The sequence below is a fragment of the Anneissia japonica genome, unplaced genomic scaffold, assembly GCF_011630105.1.
Source record: "Anneissia japonica isolate Jap-2015-1 unplaced genomic scaffold, ASM1163010v1 scaffold8272_len249160_cov157, whole genome shotgun sequence".
NCBI classification, from domain to species: domain Eukaryota; kingdom Metazoa; phylum Echinodermata; class Crinoidea; order Comatulida; family Comatulidae; genus Anneissia; species Anneissia japonica.
The window spans coordinates 157,485-166,232 of record NW_022742976.1 but is presented as its reverse complement, the minus strand read 5'-3'; the positions used below and the strand labels follow the sequence as shown (position 1 = coordinate 166,232).

The window sequence follows — 8,748 nt, the reverse complement described above, 5'->3', positions numbered from 1 at the left end:
AAAAAAAAAATTAGGGAGGGGGGGGGGGGGGGGGGGGGGGGGAGGATAAATAACCAATGTCACGTTGTACGAAATCCACAAATCAAATGACAAAGATCTACATTATTTAGGTGTGTTATAAATAGATATATAATTACTTCTTACAAAAGAACACAAAATTCCTTGTCTGCTTTTTTTAATAGACTTTCTGATGTGGTCCTCAAAACTGTATATAATGTCTTCCATTGCTGGAATTAATTCGAAATAAAAATACTAAGTTGACAGGGCTATACCATTCAGTGTTTTAATATTTTCCAAAATACTAGACATTATTCTACGCAGCAATAAGAAAAACAAAGGTACCACAACGAATAATATTGAATTTAAAGTGTCAATGTTTATAGATGATACCACAATAGGTTTAGATTGAAACTTAGCTCCATGATGTATTTTGGAAAAATGTTATTGATATTTATTAAATATTATCGATAAAACTCAGACTGAAGGAACTAGATCTACATTATTAGTAAGGAGGTTTAAAGATAACAAATTTAATTGGATTGGGAAATTGTTAATTATTTAAAGAGGCTATTCACTTAGTGATTTTCACACACAAAACACAGCTTTTATTTATTTATTTAATCGTTTACAATATTTAGGATCTACATCAAGTGTCTTCAAACTAACAGTAATATTCCCATTCATGTAATTGACTGGCAATTCACATAATTTACATGAAAATATAAAAAAGTGAAATCAGATATTTAGCTTTATCTGTGACTCAATCACGAAAACTTCATTTCAACCCAGTACTTTATGGTATCACAGGGTCTTTTGCACCAGCATACAAGAAGGCCTACCTAACACCTAGCAACGGGGGACCCAGTTCCATTACCCCATTAAAAGTTGGAGGGGGGGGGGGCTATCGAGAGACAACACTATCCTGGAATTGGTCCAAAAGTGCTTCGTTTTCTTCACTTTCCAAAAATGGGGAGGGGGCTGGCCCCCAGGCCCCCAAATCAGCCTCTGATATATGCATATTAAGGACACTTATAGATTGTACAATCACAAGTACAGTTAGAATTTACATGCTCTTTTTACTTGAATTGGATTCACAGTAATTTTTGTGTCAGTTCGTTAATGCGTCAATTTGAAAGAGATTAAGTGTGCCTATAAGGCAGGATGTTTTCCGTTGCAAATCAATTTAATAATAATACATCACAAAATATCTCACAAAATGATATTTAGACAAATTTCTATCAGTAAGTTGTTTAAACCAAATTCCTCTTGAAAGTTATGATAAAATCCAGTCTTGTTAAGTGTTCAGTTTAACCATTTCAGCACTCATCTCCCAGAGTTTCTTTGAAGCCTCTTCATCCATAGCGTGAGGTGCAGGATCTTTTCTTTTACAATCACTATAAAAACAATAAGATCAGGTGTGATAAAAAGACAATAACAAGAGAGGTGGTGATGAAAAAACAGATAGGCCTAATGAGGTACATGGTTATTTGAAAGGGGTAAAGAAGTGTTTTTTTCTTTTGTCTTTTTTTTGTTGCAAATGAAAAGATGTTGATAAAATGATGATGATAAAATTAAGGACATAGCGAAGGACCAAACTCACCCACTTAACAAGTTCATAACAATTAGTAGATCTGGCCGAATAATTCAAACTTTAAAACGTACCAACTGTCATAAATACTCATTTTTACGATATGCAACAAGAGTCTTTACCGAACACGTTAGTAGATAATTCAAGTTTATCTACTGTATTTCACTATGGAGGAAAAAAATGATTTCACTATACTACACTCCATGCCATTCCTCTCCTGGACCTATATATTGTTATATTCATATTTAATATTATATCTGTTAATTGTTGTCTTGTATATTATAGTGATGTTTTCGATTTCTACTGTTTGTTATCAACTCAAAGAAACAAATCTCGTATATGAACTATGTATGACGAAAATAAATCTTGAATCTTGATGTGTAGAAATTAAAGGAGATACATGTTGACAGAATATATGAAATGATGATAATAGTTAAAACAAAAGATCATTGATTGGGAAGAGGTAATGTGATAGTGGTGAGAAAGGAGTATGGAGACATTTGTTAATGAGAAGGGAAAGGAGATAGTTAAAATGGTGAAGAGAAATACAGGTGTTAATGGATAAGAGTTAAAGCAGTGAAGGCACCAGGATCCGCCAATGAAGGGGCTAAAGGACCCAACCGGGGCTAAACGAGCAAAGCTAGCATTTGGCTAAGGGATGACTGGGACTCCCAGTGGGTGTCAAATGCAAAGAATCGCTGGACTTCGAATACTGGACTAATTTTGTTGAATTAATTAGGGTTTTAATAGGCATCAGGCTAATGTAGTCAGAGGTGGAGATTTCAAATTTTTGTAGCCCTCGGATCTCACACATTAGACGTTTAAATGCCTAAATTAATTGAGTTTTGAGGAGGAAATATGACAAAAATATTGTTGTACAAATTTTTACAATGGATTACCAACTCAAAATAACTAAGATATAAAACATGGAAAAAAAACCCCAACTAATTCGTACTTGCCTTTTTATACCTAAGTGCAGTTTTATCTAGAATAATTATATTAAGTTGAAACCACATACTTTTTTTTACCCACTCAACCAAAGTTTCAACCCGAAAACAAACCTCAAACAACCAATTTTGAAGTTTATGATTTTGTTTCTGTGAATTAACCCACTGAGATGTGAAATGACACACTCACATATTGGTAAGGGGCTCACTGAAGAAATGTTTGCCCAAACGAACATAAACCTGCGATATTATTTTTTTACACTCTTTCATTTCCCGACAAAATCTACCCTTTTCCCAGCCTGGGTAAAGGAACACAATGTTCATGTGTTTGATGACCAATACATACTTGCCTACCTGTAATAATAGCCGGTTTCGTTCGCCAAACTCTCTTCGACGGCGCAGTGTATTGTGGTCTGTGCACCATCTTCAGGGGTTTTAATCAAGATGAAAGCGATCAGATATATGAGAGCGAGTTTCCAGGAACTCAAGTCACGTGCAATTTCTGTTAATACAACGCCAGGATGCAGCGAGTAGCAGGTGACACCAGTTCCTACAATGACCAAAATAAAGTAGTGTTTTTTTTTTTGTTTTTTTTTTTTAGTAAATTGATGACATTTGTGAATACATTATGTGGCTACCACAGATAACTTATACTTATAAGATTATAGGGAGGTGCATCCGGATTAAAATAAATGGGTCAAAGCTTTTGTACAAGACTATTATTAGTGTCTTCTTCCTTCGTCCCCAATCCTCCCTTTGTACCTCAACCCAAAGTCACTCAAATGCAACACAATATCCATAGCGGTACCAAATTATTTAACAATCTCCTTTAACATTATAACCTTGTCCCCCACAAGTAAAATATTCTCATACAAATTTAAAAAATACCTTCTTTCAAATTACAATTAATGTAATACTTAGTCAGTCATGTTTTTTATAATTATGATTTACACCATAAATTGTGCTTCCTCTTTATGTGCAACACAATGTCCGTTATAGCGGTACCAAATTATTTAAAAATCTCCCTAACAATATAACCTTGTCCCCCACAAGTAAAATATTCTCATACAAATTTAAAAAATACCTTCTTTCAAATTACAATTAATGTAATACTTAGTCAGTCATGTTTTTTATGATTATGATTTACACCATAAATTGTGCTTCCTCTTTATGTGCAACACAATGTCCGTTATAGCGGTACCAAATTATTTAACAATCTCCCTAACAATATAACATTGTCCCCCCAAGTAAACTATTCTCATACAAATTTAAAAAATACCTTCTTTCAAATTAGGCCTTCAATTAATGTAATACTAGGTCAGTCATGTTTTTTTATGATTTACATTAATTAATTGTGCTTCCTCTTTATGTTTATATGTCTATATTTATAGTTCTTCATAATTATATATTTATTTATTATTTACTATAAAATATTAATTGGCTAGCCCATCACAAGTTTTAATTGGATTTTGTTTCCAATTAATTTTACTTTTACAGGGCACGTGCCTCTTTCCATTTAATTTATATTTGCTAAAACATTGTATATACATACATAAATACTTTAAATATCTGTTAATAATTATTTTTAAATTATTATATAATTTGAAAGAAATAAATGTTGATTTGAATTGAATGGAATTGAATTGTTATTAAATCTAATTTCCACAATTTTTGTTGGAAAATGGATTAGAAATGACGAATACAAAGTACTGTATTTTGAATGCACAAGACCTGCCTTTTTTGAAAATAGTGTTAACAAAAGCAGAAGACAATACAGTCTACTTGTAAAGTTTGCTTGTTTTTTAATCTTACGCAAAAACAAGTCTCTTATTTTGTTATTTGGTATTTATATAGCGCTTATTCCTTTAGGCTAGAAAGTGCTTTATTTTCCCTGGTCATTACTATAGGTCCACATGCTTAAGTATTGCTGTCATAAAGCCACAGTAGCAGGCAACCCCACCAGGTACAAGTTATACTCCTTGGTGGAGAGAAGCTTCAATGTTTGGTATTAAAATTAGATCACTTATTGTTTTAAGAACAAAATCAAGGTTTTGATGAAGGACCCTGGAAATAAAAACATCCAAGCACTACCAAAGCTATAGGATCGCCACTCTTTGCAATTGTTTAGAGAGGTACCTTTGTTTACCTTGTAATCTTCTTGCTAGTTCATTTGTAAACAGAATATTTGCTAACTTGCTTTGGCCATACGCTAAGTCTGGGTCATAGTTGTCTTTTAAATTAGGATCATCGAAGCGGATTTTCATTTTTGGATTTCTATGAAGCTTTGAAGATACATTTATGATTCGACTTGGGGCTGAGTTTTTTAGCAAGTCTAACAGGAGGTTAGTGAGGAGAAATGGGCCAAGATGATTAGTACCCCATTGCAATTCAAATCCATCTGAAGTTTCATGTCGTTCCGTCTTGAAGACACCTTAAAAGCAAGAACACATTATTATTATTATTATTAATTATTATTATTATTATTATTATTATTATTATTATTATTATTATTATTATTATTATTATTATTATTAGTAGTAGTAGTAGTAGTAGTAGTAGTAGTAGTAGTAGTAGTAGTAGTAGTAATACTAGTAGCAGCAGTAGCAGTAGTAATAGTAGTAGTATTTAAACACAGTTTATTTTTCTAGTAGTAGTACTGTACATAGTATTTTTAACACTATATTTTTGTTACTGGTATTGGGTATGTTAACGTCTCGCAGTACTACCCATAACTGTGTTAGAGCATGGAGGTATTATTGAGAAGGAGATCACTCGGCAACAGATCCCTTTGATGCGACAAACCAATGTGTTCCCGGCCTTTGGATCTCGCGCAGGCGTATTACCCAATAATTCACATTTTTTCGATAGCAACAACTTGGCAACGACATGCGTTTATACGCTTCAGCAGAGCAGTTGTGCAATAAAGCGTTTGATTTTAACCTATTAAATATCTATAATGAACAATATTCCCCTGATTGGATTTTTTCGAACTTTTAGTATGTTATTATTTGTATATTATTTCAGGAAAAGATTTCGTAAAATATTTCTGTTAAAATTACTTCTGTGTTCTTTATAATTTTGTCTAAAAATCGATTGGTTCGACTATTAAGCTAAGGCAGCGTAAAAATGAAAATTACTCTGATTTTGGATTCAATTTTCTAATTGTTATTGAGTGACTATACTTTCTTGGATATAGATGATTGGGAATATACAACATATCAAGACGCTATGGATAGATTCATACGGAGACAAGGGAGCACAAAAAATAAAGCAGCCGAAGCTCCCGCTAATACTAATATATACGGACTTAATATGCGTCGGATGGTAAGGGAATCTATGGTGTTTATGTGGCCAATGGCAAGTATAACAGAGGACGCAGACGACGACGTAAACACTAATAAAGCTGGGGATTCCGACGAAGAAGAAGGGTAAGTGTTCCTACTGTTTTTGTATTTCAGCTATGAATATTAGGTCTATTATTATCATTATTTCCTTTTCAGTCAATAGAACGTTTTACGGTTTTTGTCGTCATGGCAGTGCCACACGCGTATGATAATGATGCCTGTCCGTTCGTATCGCTAAAAGGTTGCATTGATTAAAGTATAAGAAAACACATCACAATATATTTATATTACATGCGTACTCTAACTTGTTGATGTAAGATGTTCGTTGAGACTTCCTACAGTGGATCTCTTCTACTTTGTATGTGTATCCATAATTATAGAAAACATACGATCTGTAGAAACCTATTGGTCCGTTTTGCCATATCAGGCAATATGTGAACATTTGCATATAACATTACAGAGTCTATAACACAAATATTATAAATAATATAGGCATATCATTTTACAATACTATATAATAGATATGTATTTCTAACGATGTGAATATGACTACTAATATTGTGGTGCTGACCTGTATAATACGCATAGCATTATCATGGATGTTTTCAGGAAGCGCTGTGTAAGTCCAACTTAGAACTAATAATACGCATCACATTATTCACAAGTGAGCAGGCCATATCATGCATCTATCAATAGTGGGCCTATACATCCATATGCACATGAATATGCCTACATTGCATGTGGATATGGAAGCTGACCTGGGCATATTGGTTCCATAGTTTTTGCGTCCTACATAGCAATCCTATTTGATAACATAGGGCCATGATTAGAAGATGTATCTTAATTACTGAAGCAAAAATTACACATTGATTAGAGGGAAATTGAAAATAACATAGCAATGGCCCAAAACACCGACTTGGTTTGCTCTCAATATAAAAGATAAATAAACAATTAGAAACTGGTAAAAAGAAAAAACAAATAGACCTAAAGCCTACTAAAAATATCGCCACACATCCACGATTTGCACGTGGTCGTGACAATTTGGCAAGACGGACTGGAGTCTGTCTCTTATACACATCTAGATGTGTATAAGAGACAGCAGCTTTGGTCATATCACGGCATGCAAGAATCACTTTTGCTCCTATGTTTAAATAATATTAAAACAACGGTTAGAAAATAAAAACGAATGAGATCAAAAATGACTTCCTGTAAATTTTGTGAGAGGGCCTTATTCTATGGAACAGGGGAAAGTGTACCTCCTGTCCCATTCCAATCCACCACAGAACCAGAAGCCCCATCAGAAAGTTAAATTTAGTTGTGGTTAAACTAATGGTGGCTTGGATTTGCCTGATGATGGTCCGATGTCTTCGACGGGGAGGGGGGCGTGGAGGCCTTAGACACTCCAACGAGAATGCAAGTGAATCTGTTGGAAGTGGTTCAGGGCTGAAGCCCCCGGAAACTATGACAATCTATAGGTAGGTGTTTGAAAAGGCTTATTTAATTGATTTTATGAGTCTATTAATATGCAAAAAAAGTAGTATAATTTTATTCTCCCCCACAAATTGTCCTTTACTCCATTGGCAAATACCCAGTATTAAGTTTTTTTTTCTTAAAATTGCTTTAGTTTATTAATCTAGTTGTTCAAAGAAAAGTCATGAATCGCTATTCATCACTTACCTCGTCCAGCAATGTCTTTGGCTGTCTCTTTTCCAATACCTGTATTTGCTCCAGTAACTATCACAACTTTTCCATTTAATTTTGCAGCACTGTAGCATCTTCCACCGGAAAAGTATCGCCTAAGTAGCATTAAACTGAGCCCTGAAGTGAGAACATAAATAAAAATGAACACATAATAGTCTACGCCTATTGATCTAAGATTTACTAATTAATGATATAATGTAAAACCTCAAAGAGAAACCCTGGTTTATTTTTATTATTATTATTATTTTGGATTGGCTTATTTTAAGTTGGGTTCTTTTTAGTTCTAAAAACTGAACTTAAAAATTGTAAATATTTAAAAAAAAATTATAATTTGCTGTTAATATCAATAATTACTATTGTATTATATTATAGTAATTTAATACTGAAACGCATTCAACCATGACCTTTATAATAGGCCTACACACACTATGTACATTTCATTTCATCTCTCGACATTCTATGAAGGCTAACTGAACTTAAAAATTGTAAATATTTAAAAAAAAATTATAATTTGCTGTTAATATTAATAATTACTATTGTAATACTGTAGTATTTATTATTGTTATCACTGTCACATTATTAATAATATATAATATTATAATGCTGAAGGCCTTACCTATTTAAATTATAGTATATTATAAAAGTGGAGATTATGACGTCTTTTGGGAACAAAAATATATTTATTTCTAGTATTCTACTCAAAAATTGTAATCGTCCCTGCCTTCTTCATTGTGATATCAATGAAGAAGGGCGTGTACTTGATAAAATAAGAGTAATGGTTTATGTAGCTGTACAGGGCTGTTATATATGTATTTGTCAATAAACTATAAACATACTGTACCCATGGTTCCTCCATGCTGTACCGTAGTTAGGCCTACAGTGGTTCAGTAAGCAATCGACATATTTTTCTACATACAATGATAATAAAGTGTGCGATCCCAAAGTGAGTAGATATTTGAGAAAATGTGTTATAAATAAAAGTGTTATAGAAATAAAGACATAAGGTAAGACATCAGGCCAGATACCTGGAGGTCGTGGGTTCGATTCCCACCCGAACTACTTGCGAATTTTTTTCGCTAGTATTTGGGGACGTACTGAGTATTCAGTACGATTACACGTCAGGTAGGGCAAAACATCTCTCCCATGATAACTTCCTGACGCAAACCCA

At 33.4% G+C, this 8,748-nt stretch overlaps 1 pseudogene; it reads right to left on the bottom strand.

Annotated features, from left to right (window-relative positions):
- Positions 1-267: 267 nt before the first annotated feature.
- Positions 268-8,748, bottom strand: part of LOC117119295 — a 25,164-nt pseudogene continuing 16,683 nt past the window's right edge.